Below are 20,569 nucleotides of genomic sequence, written 5' to 3'. Positions count from 1 at the left end.
AACTCGCATAGCCTGGCTTCAACGTCAGTGTTTCATTACTACCCCCCTTTGAAGCCTTCCTCCAAAAAAAGTCACTTTTTCATGCTACAAGCCTCTTGAGCCTCAGAAGACTTTTTCACTGTATAATCTTTACCGATGAATTCTTTGAGAGTACATATTGGCTATTACAAACATACTTAATACAATAGCTCATTCGCTTCTATGCTCAATGACTATAAAATGTTGCTATTACCCAATGGAAGCTCTCGAGCTGCAAATGAAAGCAGATGTCAGGGAGGAGTGTTTAACTCAATGAGCTATCTTGACACTAGACAAAGATAATCATGGATTTATGTCCACTTGACATTATTTGAAAGACCTACTTAAAGAAAGCTAACCCACGATGGTCCTGTTTTCACAAAACGCACTTGGTTTTGCCCCTTTGCAAAGGAGTGAGGTTACTTTACCAGGTTGTACATTTGCTCTAGGGTTTAAGATGAGAGATTGTCGTCAAGGACCACACTATTTGGAAGAAACTTCAGACCTGAATGATTTCTACGTTGCTGAGATAATATGCTCATAAGCATATGGAACCGCACCTGTGATCCGATTTACTTTATTCCACTTTTGTCTTTTCAAAAGAAAATGCTAATTTTTGGGCAAAGTTTCTTTGCTCGGTTACATCTATAATCACTGCAAATCAAGCTTGTGGCTTGATTGGGATTTACACGGTGTGCGCCTGTTCTTAAAAATACCTACACTTGATAACAATTATGTGCAGCCTCTTCTATATAACGGAAACTAAACTATATACAGAATTTAGATAAGGGGATTAGCCCTCCATTGAAAATAGGTCGCTTAAAGACGCCGCCCTAGCAATAGATATACTTCTAGCTCTTCTCAGAAGTTATTCAAAAACTGTTTCATTAAGATATTCAGGGGCATATTATCTAGAACGGCATTAAAATTATCGCCGCTTTAGCGGCAGGAAACTGCAGATAAAGCATTGATAATGGGCTTGATAATATTCCCATAGAAGCCCAGGTTCACACCAGAACGCTTTATTGTTGGGGGAGCTGGTGGGCTTGTGCCAGTATTAAAATAGAAAGCATTGACTAAGCTGTCCTCACCAGCTTAGGGGCCTTCGAGACAGAAAGCCATCAAATCACTCCATAGATGCACAGCGGATGCAGGCAGCCTGCTGTGAGTAAGTGAAGAGAATCTTATGATCTACAGTGTCAAACATGTCTGAGATGATGTTCTGCCCAAATGCTCACTTTGAGGGCTTAAAATGTGTTTATTCACTGTGGGAAGTGATATAAACACCATTTAGAGGTAATTTATGTTCATGCAAGAACATCCGATTTTTCATGCAATATGATCGATGACCCGCGACCTGTGAAAATTGCTCTGAGATGACCAAAATGGTCCGTTTTCAAAATTTCCATCTTTCAACTAATTTTGAGTTTCATATGTGGATCATCACTTTTGGAGCTAAAATGAGCATTTTTATAGTCATTTTCATGCTTCTAGGTAGCCAAAACTCAAGATTTGGCGCATGGGTAAAAGTTACTTAAAATGACCCAAATGCTCACTTTGAGGGCTTAAAACGTGTTTATTCACTCAAGGAAGTGATATAAACACCGCCCCAGTGCTTTGAGTGGTTCAGACTCCTTTACCATTCCCCCTCCTACTTGCCTTGCAGTCATGAATACAGAAAAATCTACACGTGTGGAGAGAAGATGGAAGGAGGCAGAACATGGGTTGGGAGTGCTAAGAGATGAAGGGCGTGAGTGTCCAGAATTTAGTTCTCGGCACATCAGACATACTATGGTGTCAATTGTTGTTCTTGTAAATGATCATTGTTTTTGGTTTGGTTTGGTTATTGTTCCTGTACATGATTGTTGAGTTTTGCTCCCCTTAAGTCATTGTGCTCCATCGTCTAGCACATTCTTCGTTCACCCAGGTGTATGTTAGATTCCCCATGTTAGACTAATGTTCGGATTTGTTACCTTTGCCTCAAATTGTAAACCGCTCGGATATCCTTCAGGATCAAGTTTGTGCTATATAAAACTTTATAAATAAATAAAATAACATTTGGAGGCCATTTATGTTCTTGCGAGAACATCCGATCTTTCATGCAAAATGATCGATGACCAGCGACCTGAGGAAATTGCTCTGAGATTACCAAAATGGTCCGTTTTCAAAATTTCCATCATTCAACTAATTTTGAGTTTCGTTTGTGGATCATCACTTTTGGAGCTAAAATGAGCTGGTTTATAGTCATTTTCATGCTTCTGGGGAGCCGAAACTCAAGATTTGGCTCATGGGGAAAAGTGACTTGAAATTACCCAAATGCTCACTTTGAGGGCTTAAAACATGTTTATTCACTGCAGGAAGTGATATTAACACCATTTAGAAGTAATTCATGTGTATGCGAGAACGTCCGATTTTTCATGCAAAGCAATCGATGACCCGCGACCTGAGGAAATTGTTCTGAGATTACCAAAATGGTCAGTTTTGAAAATTTCCAAACTAATTTTAGTTTTGAGTAAGATCCTTAGCATAGGTAGAATTATTGTCAAGCGAGAAAAATACAGGAACATCATAGCATCCTAAATCTCCTGTTGTATATGAATATAGGACCCTAGTGTAATTTTCCTGATTCATTCCCATATATAGGTATAAATCACCTTATCCTTATATAGGCATGGAAAACATAACCATATTTAGACTTAGCTCATGCAGTCCAAATACGTCATGGCTACTTCCACAAGTTCCGAAAATCTACAACGATTTCTTGGAAAAACCCGCCTTCAGAAGGCAGGGACTTCCCCTTGCTTGAAAATTAATTTATCCAAGAAATCATGGAGTTTTTAAAGAACTGAGTCTTTGATGACGTTATTATGTCCAACCTTACGTCAATCTTGGTACCTTCAAGGTATAAATATACCCACACTTGCCCAGGCAAACACACAGTGGTTTGGAGCAATTCAACTATCTACCTACACAACACAGTTCGCCGCAGCAAGTGCCAAAGGAAGCCGACCCCTCCAGCAGATGCACTGAGAGATGCTGTACTTTCTCCAGCCGAGAAATACCTCTCCAGTGTTTCCAGGCTGCCCTTGCGGGTTGCTGGGAAATCGAGTTCTGAGAGAGAGATACAAGACCTCCTTCATTCTAAAACCAAGGTACGGAGCTGATAAGACCCTTGGAGAATTCTTGGAGAGATTCTTGGCAAAGAATACAAAACTTAAGCTACACCTCACTTACTTCTTCCCTCGTACTAGACCTATATTAGGTACACTGGGGAAGGCGTATTTTAGAAGCACCAGTTGAGTACTTTTAGTCATTATTTATTAATGTATATATTTTGTTAATATTTTATGGATTAGAAACCATATCATGCTTTTACAGTATTATTTTATAATACTCTTCGTACTGTACGCATTGTACTTTGCAACCAGTATTACGATTGTAGCAGTTCATTTCTCCTGCATTAGGCAGAAGACTGTTCAATAAATACTTTTATTGAAAAAGCCCATCTTTCTATTTCTCTGCACCTCTGGTGAAATGAAGCATGCACGATTGACTGAGTGAAATATTTATCTATTGTTTCCGTGACTCTAGAGATACATTTCTTATTCTTGGGAAACAAAGTTGTCATGTTTATGCCGTTGTCAGAAACTAATCCCTTCTTGTGAATTCGAGAAATTTTCTAGTGACCTCTGAGATAGCTGGCACTCACAATTAAGTCTAATATATTAGATAGAGACTTAGTCGACCTTAGTCCTACGTCTAAACTATAGTATATATTATTCCAATGTGCAGAGCCTATTGGGAATATAGGAGCTACACTACACTCCTTCCAGAAAACATATAAGATATTCTGAACAATATAATAGTTCTCAACAAGCTTGTGAGTAAAAGAAAGCTGTGTGTGAATTCAGCTGGTATCTAGTTGGCGCATAACGATTATTTTTATAACAATGTACAAGTCTGTGGTGGTGGTCTAAGGAAGTTCATCAACCCAAGTCTACTAAAGCTAAATATGTGTTTTGACTACTAGCTAGAACTAGAAAGCAGCACCTAAGCAGTATGAGAGATATTAACATGATACCCAGAAGTAGACCTCGGATTCACACCAGTAATTTTTCTCTCAGTTCTGGTAGAGTGGCAAAGAGCAGGCAGGCTTTCTTAGAGAAACATGTGTTAAGCACTTTACAGCACCAACAGTGATGAAAGGATTTTGGCATGACTCAAAAGAAATATGAAGCCAATTTATAAAAATAGATTTTATTGTATATAAATTTGTGAAACCTGAATGAAATATGTACAGTTTATATAACTGGGGTTATGGAATTTACAGTGATAATAAAATCAACATTTTGCAGAGCTGTCAAATTCCCCATTGCGGTCAATGGAGAAAATTCCAGTTGGCTCTCGGTCACTTGCAGGGTGAGTTCCACGGAAACCACTTGGAGTTAAGCTCTTGTGGGTCTACAGACCAAGTCTAGACTGTCAGAACAATTTTCCCTTGTCCAGGGTGACCAGTTGCAGAGGTGATTTGGCTGTTGGTGCTGATGGGGAGCTGCAGAATATGTTAAAAAACAGCATTTGACAAAACAATGCTTGCAGAGTGAGTTCAGGGAGCCACTTGAAAGTAAAGCTTTGAGGGGCCCAAGGACCAAGAATCACCAGGTAGAAAGCAGTACCTACCTCAGGTGTCTCAGGTGCAGAGGTGTGCCTGGCTATCCATAGTGCTGGACAGGCCTGCAGATGCTGAATTTACCAGGTGTGCCAAAGAGACTTTTTTGGGATGCAATAACTAGACAACTGCACCACAGAGATGGAGGGGAGATGATGCAAAATGTGCTCTCCGCATGGAGCGTTTAGTGAAGCAGTTAGTATTCAGTCAGACTGCCAACAAGCCTTGGTCATTGCAAAGGTCACGGCTGGGTCAATCTTCTTCCAGAGGTCCTGGTAATGTTCTAAAAGGTTGTGACATGGTGAGGTTCAGGACTACACTTCCCAGAAGGCACCTGGACACTAACCAGTGTACTGGTCCACAACAGCACCCGGTGGTCAGTCCTTCTTGGGTCTTGGAAGGGTGATCACTGACCTCTGGTACCATATGCTAGGTACATATAAGGGGGAGTTAAGTCATTTTGGCAATTGAGTGTACCGATACACATTATCTTTTGAGGCAAAGATCACTGGCACTGGTGCCTGGTTAGAAGGTCCCAGTGCACTTTTAGTGCTGAAATCACAGCACCCAGAGCAAAATGTGTGGGGTGGTGTGGTCTGCCAAAAGGGGCACTTTCTTACAGGAGGGTTAATGTGACATTTGATAATCAGATATTTGTCACATGAAGGTCTCTAGGTCTTTAGAGTCATCAAAGATCCGTGGGTTACCATCAAAGATGATCCTCAACCTTGCAGCACCTATAAAGTTAAAAGTGATGTACAGGGATCTGAGTTTGGAGCACTAGCCAAATACCTTTTCTACGCTCCACTGTGGGCTTTGCATTGTCTTGTGAAATGCCCACTGTATAGCCTTTCCAGTAAATAGTTTAAATTTGTTTCATCCGGCCCAGAATCATCTCAGTATGCTGGTAACGTAGAGGCACAAAGATAAGAGCTCTTGGTTGGTTAGGTGAAACAGGTGGAATCCTGTGAGCCCTTTCAATCACAAAGCTTTGATCAAAGGTTAGTTTAACCCCTTCGATGCTTGTGACGGAACCATTACGTCATCAGTCACGGTTGAGCTGTGCTGATGACGGAATGGTTCCGTCACAACCACACCCAGTTATGGAATGTCCAGCACCGGGGGGAAATCGGGGCAGCACGCAAGGTGTTAAGGACGTGTGGAAGCCAAGACTCAAGGAAAGTTGAGCCGGATTTGTTGCTGTTTTCTGTTTTTTCTAGTAGTCCATAAATTCTCAGATTACCCCTTTCGTTTCTATCTTCTAAGGCCGATATTTCCTTTTGTAGAAACATTACTTTCAGCTTCAACAAATCAGAATTTTTTGTGATGAACGCCTAGTCAGTGGCCACCCATTTCGAGCTGTTTTCAGTAATTAATTTGGTTGATTGTGGTAAGTCATGTAGAGCATTAAGCTTCAACAATATAGTTTCACTGTTATGGGATAAGTCCTGTTTCCCCCTTATTGGAGAATCAGGTGATGGTGGGTCCTATTCGGATGAATTGTGGCCCTGATTTTGTTCCTTTTGTTCCTTGTACCCTCTGTGTTCCTTCTCTCTTGTGTCAGCCATTCCAGAAACTACTTCCTTGATGTGTAGCAAAGTGGTGCTTACAAATGTATACAGCACAGAATTGTGACATGATAATCATAGCACACCTTGAAATTTAGAAGCGTGGTAGCGTAACATGAAATTATTGAATGATGGAGTCAGATCACTGAACCAGTAATTTGAAGTGATTGGGCTGACCTGGATTAATATATTTGAGAGCTGGCTTAGGCTTTGTAATTATGCTTCCCAGCAGTGAAAGAGGCCCTATAATGTCTTCAACCACAGACCTAGGGTAGCAAGGAGTGGGAGGCATGAAAGCGTTAATTAAAGAGTTCACGTAGCCACCAGTGAATAGTTCCTAAAAGCAGCATTTATGAAATTATTCCAATCTTAATAAGTGAGGTGCCGATTTAGAGGTTGGTATGAAGATCAGTGAAAGCCTCCCCTTGGCATGTCACCAACCAACGTATTGCATAAAAGGTCTATGAATAATGCCAGCAGGAGAGGGAAAAAGCCTTAGCTCAAAAATGTGTGCGTAGTTGCTCGAAGTGGGGTCGCAGTGAGAAAAGCAGGCATAAAATTATTACCTCGAGTAGGGAGCGGGCGCCAACTTTGATACTTGAATGCAGTGCCAACTTGTTCCAACATAATACCGTAGGTCTTACCAGGTTGGATTTTTGGCCTGCATAATGAGTAGAAAACAATGGCAGCCGGATATTGTAAATTGTAAATTGATACTTGTATAGCGCACTACTCACCCGCAAGGGTCTCAAGGCGCTTGTACGAATACCGCTGTGGAACCCATCCTGGCTTTCCCTGTGAGGCGTCCACTCCTGGGCACCCCCAAGGTGGAGGCCAGGCATACTTAGCGTTGTGGGGGCTGTTGTGAAGATTAAGCAAGCTATTGCCCAGAGTTACAGAGTGGGACTCCATGATTGGAATAGGCACCGAGGCGAGAATTATCAGGTTCGTGGAATTTTTGAGCCCAAGAACCGCCGAGGTGGCGAATTGAAACCTGGTCCCGGACTAGACCTCTGCATCAGGGTCTTCCGCTCTAATCATTGAGCCATACTTCTCCAGTGTGAGCATTGGGCAGTGCCACAAAGTTATAAAAGAGGCACTGTGGGTTCCTGGGCTAGTGCAGGCACCATCCTAAAGCATCAGGCCACATCGGAGACCATACGTCAGCTTGCCTCAGACAAGAACACTACAGTGCAAATTACTTCCAACTGCATGTTGGTCCCATGATAAGCTTGGGACCACTTTTCTTTCAGTCAGGGATTCCTCTGAGTGTCATTATAAAGGTCGAAAAGACACTCACGCCAAGAGCTCCACACCTACACTGCCATCTTTGTTGGGCGCTAGCCACGCCCTCCCTGGACGGAGAAAACCTAGAGTGTCATTCATAAAGATGTAAAAGTGAACCTAGTGCATGTAAATGAAGCAGCCAGGGTCTGGCCGTGACCAATGAGAATTACGAGGGATTCATAGGAATCCTGCTGAATGTCGCAGTCGATTCCCCTTACTTTCTAATAAAAGATTGCTAAAGGAAGCTGTGGTGAATTACAGTTCGTACTTTAAATGAGATGCAGTCATTCGCTGGCATCTAGTTCAGACTCAGAGTTTGACGTGGACAGGATCAGTGGGGCTCGACATGCCCATACTTTTTTTATGAACTAACACAGTTCCCAAAATCTTTTGTAAAAGACAACTGTCCCGAGATGGTTAATTTTGACAGTTGAGATGCCTCATATGAAGTGTAAGGGAGGTCTCCTAAACTGTGAAGTGGAGTGACAGACAGACCGCTAAATAGGAAACAAGCCTTCTCGCCTGGAAGCCTGCTGGCAAAAAGTAATGCACATATGCTCAATTTGTTAATATGCAAGCATAAAGGCTGCTTTTAATGCATAGATTATAAAAATGCTTTCACTAGGTACAGTTTGTGTATTGCCAACATCTATATTTTGGAAGCGCTTTAAAGTACCTTAAACCTAAACCTTTTACACATCTTGTGGCAGACTATCCTACACTGTGTGTAATGCAAATTTAAGTAATGACTTACATATTCAAAATGATTTTTTTTCACAGTCTGGGACCTCGTATCACTATAAATACACTAGTAACTAGTCCCACTGCAATCAGGATTTAATTCTGTGGCTCTCTGTTTACACACAGACACCTCCAGAGAGACAGTATTAACCAATAGAGGTGTGATAAAGTAACAAATAGCATTTCCCGATGATTTCCCGATGATTGGTCAACCTTGCATTTATTTTTCATTTGGGGTGTGCGCGTTATTTTATAGGAAATTACCCGAAGGTGAAAGACAAACAAAATAGTTACAGAATATTTCTTTATTTAAATCACCTTCCATAGGTACTGCAGGTGCAGTGGAACGGGGACCCAGATGCCTGTGGGGCCACTGAACCATATCCATTGATACTTTTTGTAATTCAAACAGCAGCCAAGTGGGGCCCTTTCCATCCTTGCATTAGGCCATGACACTGGTTAAACTATTGGTCGGGGGCACTAAAGATGTACAGATTCAGCTCTATAGAAATCTGACATATGATGATTGGAAGGTGGTTGATTTATACATCATGGATATATCATAGTTCAGAAGAAAACTGGCAATCCAACACATGGGGGGTGCGATTAGCATTAATGTTACTTTCATTCTGACCCAATAACATATTTGTTCCTTTAGATACATATTTTTGATCTTTCACTTTTGGAATGATTTTAAATAATTTCTATTTATTCAGCTATTTGTCTTGCCACATTGAGATTTATCTTCAACCAATACAAAGTTTACAGTTTAATTTTAACTACTGGGATTGCTTGCTTAAACTTGAAGGATTCGTGGTTAACATTAAAATTTGCTTCCGTTTAAGCAGACCAAAAGTACATATTTTAAAAAGCTTTTGTTATCAAATCCTATTCTTTTAATCAAAGAGCTTAGGCCTGGTAAACAATAGTATGCAGGAGAAACACAGAATCGCAACAGTGTGACAGACCAAGTAAAAGTGTTGATCCTATTAAACTGTCCGAATACAGCTGTTCAACAGACCAGACTGGAGGCGCCTGTGCGCATCATCTGGCAGGCGCATACCTATCGCGTTTTTAATTATGCAGAATTTAGCTCGTAATAAGCAAAGTTCGAAAAGTGAATGGAGAAAGTGAATGGAGCTACTGTTCCGAAGGGAGCAGGTGAAGTACAATATCACGGTCCACTGGGTCAAATGCCCTTGCATAATCTAACACCAATGCATAATATAAGTGCCTATCAGGTTTTCAACGAAGTAGTCGCTTTGCAGTCAGTTGGGTGAAACTGATTGATATAAGATATGACATTTTGAAGTGATATAAGAGAAATTCTGTTCACAGAAATTCATTTTTTTGTAGGAAGTTGAAAGTGTACTACAGACGCCCAGTGATCTGTAATATAATGTGCTGGCTGGGTTATAAAGCTTATGCACTGTAGTGCTTTGAATGTAATTTAAAGACTCTTCAATTCGTCGGGAACGAAGTAGGGCCGCCGTTTCAATTAATATATTCGCTCGAGGAGATACTGCATATGGGATTTGGTTCATAATAATCTATTTTTGATAACCATACATATATCAAATGTCCTAGCCATTTATTACACATGAAAAGACATGAACATCCAAACACACGCACAGACACTCTCACGCACTCTCAAGGGCTGATTCACAAAGGAAACTCACACTTTTGAACACGTTTACTACTTTTCAGTATCAATCAGAAACTGAACTTTTGTAGTAACTTACACTTTTGGCATAACTTACACGTGTAACTTACACTTGTGCAGGAACATACTCTTTTGTAGCAAGTCCAGCACTATACATGGCCAACTATTTGCACCCTCCCATTGTAAATAATGGATGTAGGGACTTAATATAATGGGAAATAATGCTAAATTAAATTAAAACATTTAAAATAGTTTAAAATATTATTAAATATAAAATAGTGTGATATATATTTATAAATTAGTACATATGTATTATTTAATTATAAAATATAAATATAAATTAATAATAGAAATAGTTAAAAATTGTATATATTTCAGCACTGTTTAGACAACGAGTGTTGTGTGCCAGCGGTGAAGATTACTAGCCCACACCACTATCCTTGAGTAGACCTTGGACTGCTCGGCTTCACTACCCTGAGAGTGTGCAATGTGGCACTTTGTTCCCAGTCAGGAGAGGATTATGAACTCACATACTGCACAAATAATAACCCCATTTTCTTACATATGCAATCAGTGATTGCAATGAGTTATAGTACATATTAGAAAAATGAACCATAATGATCTAACTTTAATGTCTCGATTTCTATGGGATTAGCAACACATTCATTTTGGAATACCAGATTCCTAGAAAACTAAATGTGCATTTGTCTCACAATAGACCCATGCAGCTACAGTAAAAGTGTGATTCATAAGTGCCAGTGGTGGAGGTTTCCAGTTCCAAGTTTCCTAGACATGTTCCCCTTTAGAAAACGTGTAAATATTTTGTTTGATTTCCACTTGTGACCTTAATTTATCAATATCATGTACGAAGATAAACCTATATAGCTAGCATCTTCGTAATTATTATTCACTTGTATTATGTCACACTAATGAGCCAGGTTATACAAATGAAATATGAATTCTTGGCTTCCTCAATTGGTACCAATGTAAATAAACTTGTGACATGTTCAGTGTCTGCAGAATACAACCACCAACAAGTTGCACTTTTCATTGCTACAAGCATATGAATGTGGTAATGGCGCAGTGTCAGTGACTTTGTGCAAACATGAACATTCAATTACATGGTACACATGCATCACCAGGACTGCGGACAATATTTATTGACCCATTAAACAATCTCCCTCTCAGATCATGCATTCCTCAGACAACTTTCAGCTTCAAGTACATCCTTTCCATGAGGTTTGAACCAGAGACAAGAATTGTGTTGGTCCAGCAGCTTGTCACCTTTCACCAGGCTTGCAAAATGATCATTGTTAGACCTGACAGACATAGGCGGCTCTTCCTAACTATTTTGCCTTCTTGACTCATGTATCTTGTAGATTCCCTTGTGTTTGCCTTAGGGCTCTGAGCACTTTACCACTGCTAACTAATGCTAAAGCGCATTAACTCTCTCCCCTAAACATGTTTAATTGACCTATCCACAATTGGTACATTCATTTTACCTTTAAGTCCTTAGTACAGTACATTACATGTGCCCAGGGACTGTAAATTAAATGTTATTAGTGGGATCGTAGACTGCTTGAACTACCCACTCAAGTACCACTTAAACATGGCTCAGGCCTGCCACTGCAGAGCCTGTATGTACAGTTTACACTGCCATATCAACTTTGCATTACAAACCTTTTGCCACGCCTTACGCTCCCCTTTTATTACATATAGGTCACCCCTGGGGTAGCTCCTAAGTAACCCATAGAGCAGTGGGCCGTGTAATCAAAAGGTAGGACATGTGCTTTCTATTTCTAGTTTAAGGTCTAGTTTTACATATTCTGGTAGTGAAAAACTCAGTAACCCATTTTTCACTACTGAGACGCCTACCCCTCTCATAGATTAAAACTGGGGATTTCTTCTTATATTTAATAAACTGTAATTCCTAATTGAGAGAAAGTAGAATTCTCATGTTTAGTACCTCTGGACTGGTAATGACAAATCCTCTTGAACTGTAAAGTTGTAATCCTAGTTACCATTCTGAAAATACCACTTTTAGAAAGTTGGACATTTCCTGCTCCTAGCCATTTGGTGTCTGCTGCATGTCTGAGTTCTCTGACTGAACTTGGTAACAGTTAACGTTGTGTATTCCCTCTAGACAGACCCACACAAATGAAGGTTGGCTGTGAATTCATGCATCTTCCTGGGAGAAAGGAGCTGGGCACAGCCTCACACTTGGGCTGTGTTCTGTTCACAAACAAAGAGCTGCAATTACCCTGTAGATCAGGGGTCTCTAACCTTTACTGTAATGAGAGCTACTTATGATCAATAAAACACATTAACAGCTACTAATATTATTAGTGCAGTATAATTTCAATTTCTTTACATGCATATTAACCAAGCAAAATCTTTCTAATTTAATAAGCTGGGCTGCACACAGGTGAGCTCCTCAGAGTTAGCTCAAGAGCTACAGTAGCTCACGAGCTACTGGTTGGAGACCCCTGCTGTAGATAGTCTGGAGCCTGGACAGGAAGAAAAGAGCTCTCTGCACTTAAAATCCCCTTCTTTGAAGTGACCCTCACTTCAAAAGCAAAACTGGGTATAAATACAATATGTCTAAGTACACTTCTAGACCTGCTGCCTGCAGCTCTCTCTGACTGGACCTTCTTCATTTGACCGATGGCGACTCCAAGTGCTAGCCGGCGAGCCTCCTGTTCTTTAAAAGCTCAGGGTTATCAAAGTCTTTTACCCTGCTCATGTGCCTGGTGCATTGGCAGTAGATCCAGATGCTTGCTCCAGGGGAACTAACGGATGTTCTGCTGTGTGAGGCAGATTTCAATGAATTGTTATTATAGCAGGAAAAGAGCCACTTGGAGCCAGCACGTCACCTTAGGAACCTTCACATCAGAACCACCGCATTGCCAACGCTGCAGGAGGGATTTTTGATGCATCCTCTCGACTTTGTGGAGACACCCACCACATCACAGTCTGAAGCAAAGCATCTCAGAACCAGTGCTTCACCTTTGGAACCCACGCATCACCATTGTTACATTGAGAAAATCAACACTTCTCCTCGACTACGGAATTACACCAATGCAGCACTCTGCTGCATCCCATATCTGGTGTTTGTGACCAGGAGTAAGGTACTTTTGCTCAGTAGACCCTGTGTGGGTCCTGTATCTGGCCCTGTGCTCCATCGCAGTCGGCCTAAACTCTTGACTTTATCCTGGTCCAGTGCAATCAGATAGCTCCGTAGGCTCTTACTGCTACTAAGCCCTCTTTTCTCTTTCATTGTTTAAACATTCATATCTTCATTTCTATTTATTGCATTCTTGTTGTTCTGGTCTTGTTTTTGTTTATAAAATGTATTATTTATTTACTAAGCTGGTGTTGAGTTTTTTTGTGGCATTTTCACTGTTACTGTTTGAAGTGTTGTACAAATACTTCACTCATTTTCCCTTAAGTTAACCCTGCTTGCTCTGTGCCAAGCTACCAGAGGGTGAGAACAGGTTAATTTATGGTGTGTATCTGACTTACCTCGCCTAAGATTGTGGTTCCTGCTTAGACGAGGTGAATACCTCTGCCAACCTGAAACCCAATTTTTAACAATCATCTAAACATTAGAAAAGGGTTATAGACTTTTCTTGGCCATGTTTGTACTGATATTATCACCCTGTGAGCCATGAGATTGTTATTCAGTGCCAAAATATATGTGCTTGCCCCGCAATGGCATTGTCAAAATTGGTTTCACCCAATTGGTCTAGTTAACTTTCTTGAAATGTCATGATAGAGGATGCATAAAATGTACCAATGAATTGAAACGTAAATGTACAATATGTATATTGCACAAACCTAGCTAGCACAGTACATTATTTGAAGTACTGGGAAACAATCTTAATATTAGAACCAATTTCACCACTTATTTCCCCTCCAGATGCCGAATACACAATACTGAATGGAGTTAACAACCTTGCTCTTCAAAGAATAACAGCTCGACCTTCGAGCCAAGGAAGTTTTTGATTCAGATAGGCCAAATGGCGATGGTACGATCTGCTCCTATTTATTCACAGGGTCTTCCTAGACTTTTGGGATCCATTCCTAGGCTACGAGGGGAAACACTTTTTTTCTCCTGAGAGAGTGTAAAGACTTATTCTATATTGGGTAGTCTTTTAGGTAGAGCCTGATCCAGTTTTTATGGACCAAGGGAATAGCTATTTTGGGTTTAGAGTAAAGCAACAAGTAAGTGCTGCCAAATGAGGTAGGAAAGTAGACCAGATTGTAGGGGAATGCATCTTCAGTCACTGGTTAGTGCACAGGGTCGGAATGGCACCTCATCACCTCTTCATGCTGTTCCTAGACAACATCTAATGAAAGAAGATGCTGCTGGAAGAAAATTACTTAAAGACTCCTAACTCTAGCTGATACTCAGGGACTGAAACTGTTCCACAAGTGTGAAGAGGTTGGCCTCATGTTTGATTTCTCTAGGGACACAAGAATCAGAAGGACTCTTGACCCTGAGATGGGTTAGATGACCACTGAGGACAAAAGAATGCATCAGCCCTGGTTGGAAAGAGACAAGGTAGCTAAATGGGTGCCTAGAGCACCTGGGTGCCACAAGAGTGACCAGATAAGACTTTCTCATCAGTTAGAAAAAAGAGGAACATTTATTTCAACATCTAGAGGGCCTGGGTAAGGTGCTGAGGCTTGTCAGGTGAGGATGCTTGCAAGGGGAGCAAGGAAACCAGGTTTGTCTCACTTGGAGCTTTTTCCTGCACCGAAAAGTTGTTCAGAGATGCCTTACAGTCATGGCATCCTACCTTGGTTGCTATGTCTGGACTTCCAGTCTTACCCTACTTGTGGGTTTTGGGAATCAAATATGTTACTAAGCTATAAAATTCAACCTTGGACAGGGGTGAGGTGGCAAAGATATCCCACAGTGAAGTGACTTCAGTGGCACCAAAATCGAACATTATCTCATTTGGAGCTTTTGGCCCCAAAACCAACAGCCTTACAGGGCACATAATGACAAAACATCCATATTTGATGGACTGCCATTGGCTTCAGCCCTTGACCTGCCTCTCTGGAGGAATTTGACTTCGAAAAAGTAGTCAACATAAGGAGGGAAAACTTTGACTGATGTTACCAGCATTGGGTTTCTGACCCGTGCTCCATTGTGGTCAACCTAAAAATGCACCTATGTTCCGTCAACTGTGAAATGAGACTTTACATTGAAACTTTACCTCCCTAAATGAGTATTGCCCTAAAATAAAAAAAATAAGTCTGATTTTGATCATCCTGATATCTTTTTTGTTTAACAAAATCCCCTCTAGTGTTTCTATATTGGTTTTGAAATTTGGTTGTGCTGTTTTCTTGACATTAAATTGATTGGCACTGCTTGAATATATCTGAGGATTGCCTGCTGCTCGTGCCACAGCTACCGAGGTTGAGCAGAACTACTCTAGGAACGGTGGTTTGTCCCAACACGATTGTATTTTTTAGGTTGTTAGGTGTCACATTCTCCTACATTAATAACACAATTCTTGACAGTTTTTTTTACTTTTTTTAGCTGGCTTGCCTCTGAGCACATTTGGAGTCATTTTTTGTTAGTCACATGAAGCCTTTAAGTTTAGGTGCACTTTGAACATTTTAAAATAACAATAAATGCATTAAAAATAACTAATGCATGAATTTAAAAGGGTCCGTTATAACCAATAACAGCCTCATGATTGAATTAATTAGTCGCAAATGGCTATGAACTGAGAAAAAGGACGATTTCATTTTCCTTGACACTCTTGCATCTCTTAGTCCTACCTAAAAGCACAAACACATCTGTCCAGCATGACTATTAAAAAACGAGACCATAATAGGTAAGCACATCAGGTAGTGTTGTAGTATGGAATATTGGACAGCGATGTCCAAGTCACACAATGTTAAGACCAGAATATTGAGGACTAAAATAGCAAGAAGATATGTGCACAGAGGCAAGGATAGATTTACTAGTCTTAACGCCACATCCATGTTCGTTGATGATATATATATCATCAAGATATTTATAGGAGAAGTTAGGTATAGACAATCAATGCATAGTTACCTGTCGATAATTTGATACTTGATATTCTGGTCAAGTTCTTATATAATCTTGATATTCCCTTCTAAATATTCCAAAACCACACTACCAGAGAGAATATCATTTCTTTTGAGTGTTCAGTCACCAGACTTTCCTTTCTAGGAGAGTTTAAGGAAATCAAAAAAGGGAATAGGCTAGGTTTTTAGAGGTCACTTGATAACTTCTCCGTCTTCAAATATTTTTAAAGAATGTAGGACTATGCTTTTCAAAGATATTAAGGCACCATTATATCAACTTAGGGAAAAGTATGTTGGAGCCACGCAGTTTGATGAACACCAATGAAAAAAGACTCAATGTAAGACAAAAGTCAAGAGGTTAAAATGCAATATTTAATCAAGAATGTTTACATTAATACACTATACTCAGAATTCATTTCCAGCAGTGTTGAATTTGTTTTTGAAAGTGACATGAAATGAAAAACATGGGGCAGGTGAAATTCTCAGTTATACAAAAACTGTTGTGGTTGTTTTCTACCATAACAGTAGCCTAACGGAGGAAAACAGGGAGACAGACAGTGGCAGCACAAGAGTAAGTGAAGATAGGATATATTAGTAAAGGGGTTTGAGGGGTCATACAATATAAAGGGATAGGTTGGAAGAGAGCATAAAGTAAGATGCATAAATAGTGAAAAGATTGGAATGTAGGAAGATGCAGTATACAGAGGATAATCAGGCAGACTACTGCAGAGAACTGGGAAAAATCAGAGAGTAGAGGGAAAGTGAGAATTCATGCATAAATTCCATGGCACAAGTAAGGAAACTGCGGCGTATTCAGAACGCCTCCACCAGACTTACCTTGGACATCCCCCACCGCAACAAAATCTCCAGTCACAAGAGAGACCTTCACTGGGTCCCATTAATAAAAGAATCACCTTCAAGCTCCTCACACATGCCTACAAAGACCGCCACAACAACTGACCTGCATACCTCAACTAACGCCAATCCTTCTACTCACCCACCAGACATCTCTGTTCTGCCCAAATGGCACTGGCCACTGGCCCATGGATCTGAACGACCCCGGTTTCAGGAAGATCCTTCTCCTACCTCTTTGAGAAGACCTGGAACTCCCTGCCTCTGCATCTCAGGCAATCACCGTCACTGCCTCAATTCAGGAAGACCTTAAGACCTGACTCTTCAACTAAATTGCAGAATCCCCCTGCCCTCAGTGCCTTTCGACCCTAACTGGTGAATAGTACTACTTTACAAAACCCCTTATTTATTGATTGAAAAAGGAGGGGATAAAATAAAAGTGTATTTCCCATGTTAATTCTCATGGAGATTTTAGACACAGTCCAAACCCCTGGATGGATTTACACCAGATTACGCAGAAAGGTAGCCAAATTTGGTCCAGAAAGCACCCTTTTGGTTATCAGATGTAAATCTGTTCAGTAGTTGTGGAGATATTGAAGAAAATCCAAATGTGTATATCTGTGGTAATGAAGCTTTCACAAATATTACAGGCATTGGGCATAGATCTGTTTGGCTGCCAACACTTCATCCAGAAAGTTTTGGCAGCCATTTTGGGACTTGCCCTCAGCTGAGTACCAACAAAGTTTAACAATAGGGAAAAAGGGGCTGGGTAGGAATATGCTGAGTCTTACCCCTGGTGCTAAAAAGGCTTTTTTGTTCATTTTTGCTGTGAAATTGCGAGGATTCGTGGCACAAACTTTAAAAACAAAAAAGTTGGGTCTCCCTCACATGTTTCTCTTTTTGCCTCTGGGTGGGCCAGGTCCCTTGGTCATTAATTTCATTAACAGATTGGAAGGGGCACATTAGCCCCATCCCCAATGCCAGTGTGAGCCTCATGGACCACCCTCTCCCCCTCCCCGGGGCCTTATTTATTAATTTAGAGGGAGACTGCATGGCCCCCTTCCTCAGGCCTTCAAAGGCCCGAAGACCCCCACCTCCCCGGGCCTTTGAGTTGTAAAAGACAGGACTGCCATGACCACCCTCCTACTTTCTAAATGCTGTGGGCACAGCCACCTCCGCAGGGGATAAAAATACTGGAAACAAGGGAGGGGGGCTGCGTGTCCCCCCCCTACCGCCATTTTCCGCTCTGGGAAACAACACCACCCCAGGGCAAGGCCAAATCCAAAAGGAGAGGGGGGCAGACATGGGCCAGGGGACCACAACATCCCCCAGGCTGGCCTGTCCAACCTAAAGGAGTTAGCCGTGTGGCCCCACTCTTGTAATAATTAATGGCCCTAGGGGCCGCCACCTCCCCAGGTTCTGCTCCTGTTATCTCCTGAGGTGCCCACCTTCGGGAGATAGCTGTTTGCTTTTGCTTGGCGAGAGCTGTGACAGCTGCCGCCAAGTGAGAGCAAATACTGAATCCACTCCAAGCAAGCGAGATCTATCAAAGTTGTTAAACTGCTCTTGCTTGCTGGGAACGGAGTTTCATCTGTTGAAAGATTGCTCCCGCATGCAGATAGCTGCATATTTATCAGCTCCCTGCATGCAGTAGCAATGCTAGCTTACACAAGATGCAGCGAGCCACTGGGACTGTGGGAGTATTGAGGCTACCCGCACTGTCCCGATCAAAGCACACTGGGTGCAGATGTGGCTGGGCCCAGGGCCGAACTTGGCTTGGGGAGGGGTGCAGCCCCTTGTCCCCCATAGTTTTAGCAGTATGCAATGGTCTTTGCGCCTTTTGACAGGATGATGGGTAACATACCAATAGGCCCAAGCTTGTTTCCTGCCTATTTTGAAGAAATATTCTTGATACTGATGAATATGAGAACATCTCCCCCAAGCAAAGAATCACTTACTTCATATAGTTAAGAGGAAGGAACCTTGTTTGGTGGAGACTTTCCTCTATGTAGTCACATATCTCCAGATGAAACCATATTAGAAAAATTCACATTGCCAAACGCTCACAAGGTGACTGGAGACATGTACTTGTGGTTCATTGTGCAGCTGTTGTGCAGAATATGTTTTAGATATTTACCCAATGAGGTAGCACTTACTAATTAACCAGTGGAAAGTAGTCCAGTTTGGTTGACACTTTGTGCAAAGTTGTGGACTTTTGTTGGATAAAGGGGCAGGTGAGGTTCCATTCAAACAGCTACTGATACATCCATACAGATACTCAGATACCAACTCACACATCCATCCTACTACTCTCTCATCTACTCACAGACCCAATCACTCACACACTCACTCACTGACTCATACAGCCATTAACAGACTGACTCACATACCCACAAACTCACTCACACACTCACTCATCTAGCCATACAGCCACCCACACACCCACTCAGAGATGTATACAGCCACTAACACACCCACTCACAGACCTTTACAGCCACTCACACACCCACTCGTAAAAGGGTACAGATTGCAGTTAGGTAATACAATTAAAAACACCTTAGAAATTCAGTAAAAAATTCAAAATATTCATTAAAGTTAGGAAATAATATTTTTAAAATGGTAGAAATTCCCTGCAAAAACAAAAGTCACAGGAATGATTAAGTTAGGAATTAGAATAAAACAAACCTTAGAAATTCACTGAAAGGTTACAGGAACATTATATTTAGGTTCAGTTTTAACACATACAAAATCAATTAAATACAGCAGTTAATTAACTAACTTTAACTTATGCCCTTGCAATGCACTGCTTTTGACCTCACACATTACTTCACTCATGACATGGTCAGTGACATCTCTCATGACAAAATGGGTGATATCGCAAATGACATCATTGATGATATCTTCCACAGAGCCAGTCACACATCCACTCATACCCCCACACAAGCACTCATTCATCTACTCACATACCCACAGAACCCCTCACATATACACTCAAAGACCCATACAACCATTCAATCATAGAGCCACTCACGCACCCATTCAGTCATCCATCCAGGTACTCACACAGCGACTCACTCACCCATACAGCTACTCATTCAACCTCTCACTCACAGATATAACAAATGAAACAGCCATAAACTATTCATAGTGCTACTCACACACCCACTTATTCAACCATACGACCACTTACACAGATATGCACTCACGCATACAACCTCTGTACAAAACCATACAGTTACCTAGGCAGACACTCACACAAACATCTCTCTCCAGTACTTAACCAAAACACCCACTCAAACAGCTAAACACTCATCCATACAGCCAGTCATACACCCACTCATGCACCAAAATAGCCACTCACACACCCACTCACTCACCCATACAGCCACTCAGTCACTGATCCAGCCACTCAGACACATACTCAACTACCCATAGAGCCACCCACATAGTCACTTACCCACCTATACAGCCACTCTCACACCCACTCACTCTCTAATAAAGCCAATTCACTCACCCCTACAGCTACCCACACACCCACCTATTCACCCATACAGTTACTTACTCACCCACTAATTCAACCATACAGCTACTCACACACCCACTTATTCACACACAGATAAAACATTGTCACATAGCCACTTACATAAAATATGTTAGAAATAGCATCACTCATTACTAGACCACAAAGTATACTAATTTAAC

At 41.2% G+C, this 20,569-nt stretch overlaps 1 protein-coding gene across 1 annotated transcript in view; it reads right to left on the bottom strand.

Moving 5' to 3' along the window:
- The window catches only part of SGCZ (sarcoglycan zeta), a 1,984,974-nt gene that overhangs the window by 863,324 nt on the left and 1,101,081 nt on the right, over nt 1-20,569 (bottom strand). The window lies entirely within an intron of this gene.

Source organism: Lissotriton vulgaris, chromosome 3_1, assembly GCF_964263255.1.
Source record: "Lissotriton vulgaris chromosome 3_1, aLisVul1.2, whole genome shotgun sequence".
In the NCBI taxonomy this organism is placed as follows: Eukaryota; Metazoa; Chordata; class Amphibia; order Caudata; family Salamandridae; genus Lissotriton; species Lissotriton vulgaris.
The sequence above is the reverse complement of the archived record's forward strand: the minus strand, read 5'-3'. Positions and strand labels throughout refer to the sequence as shown.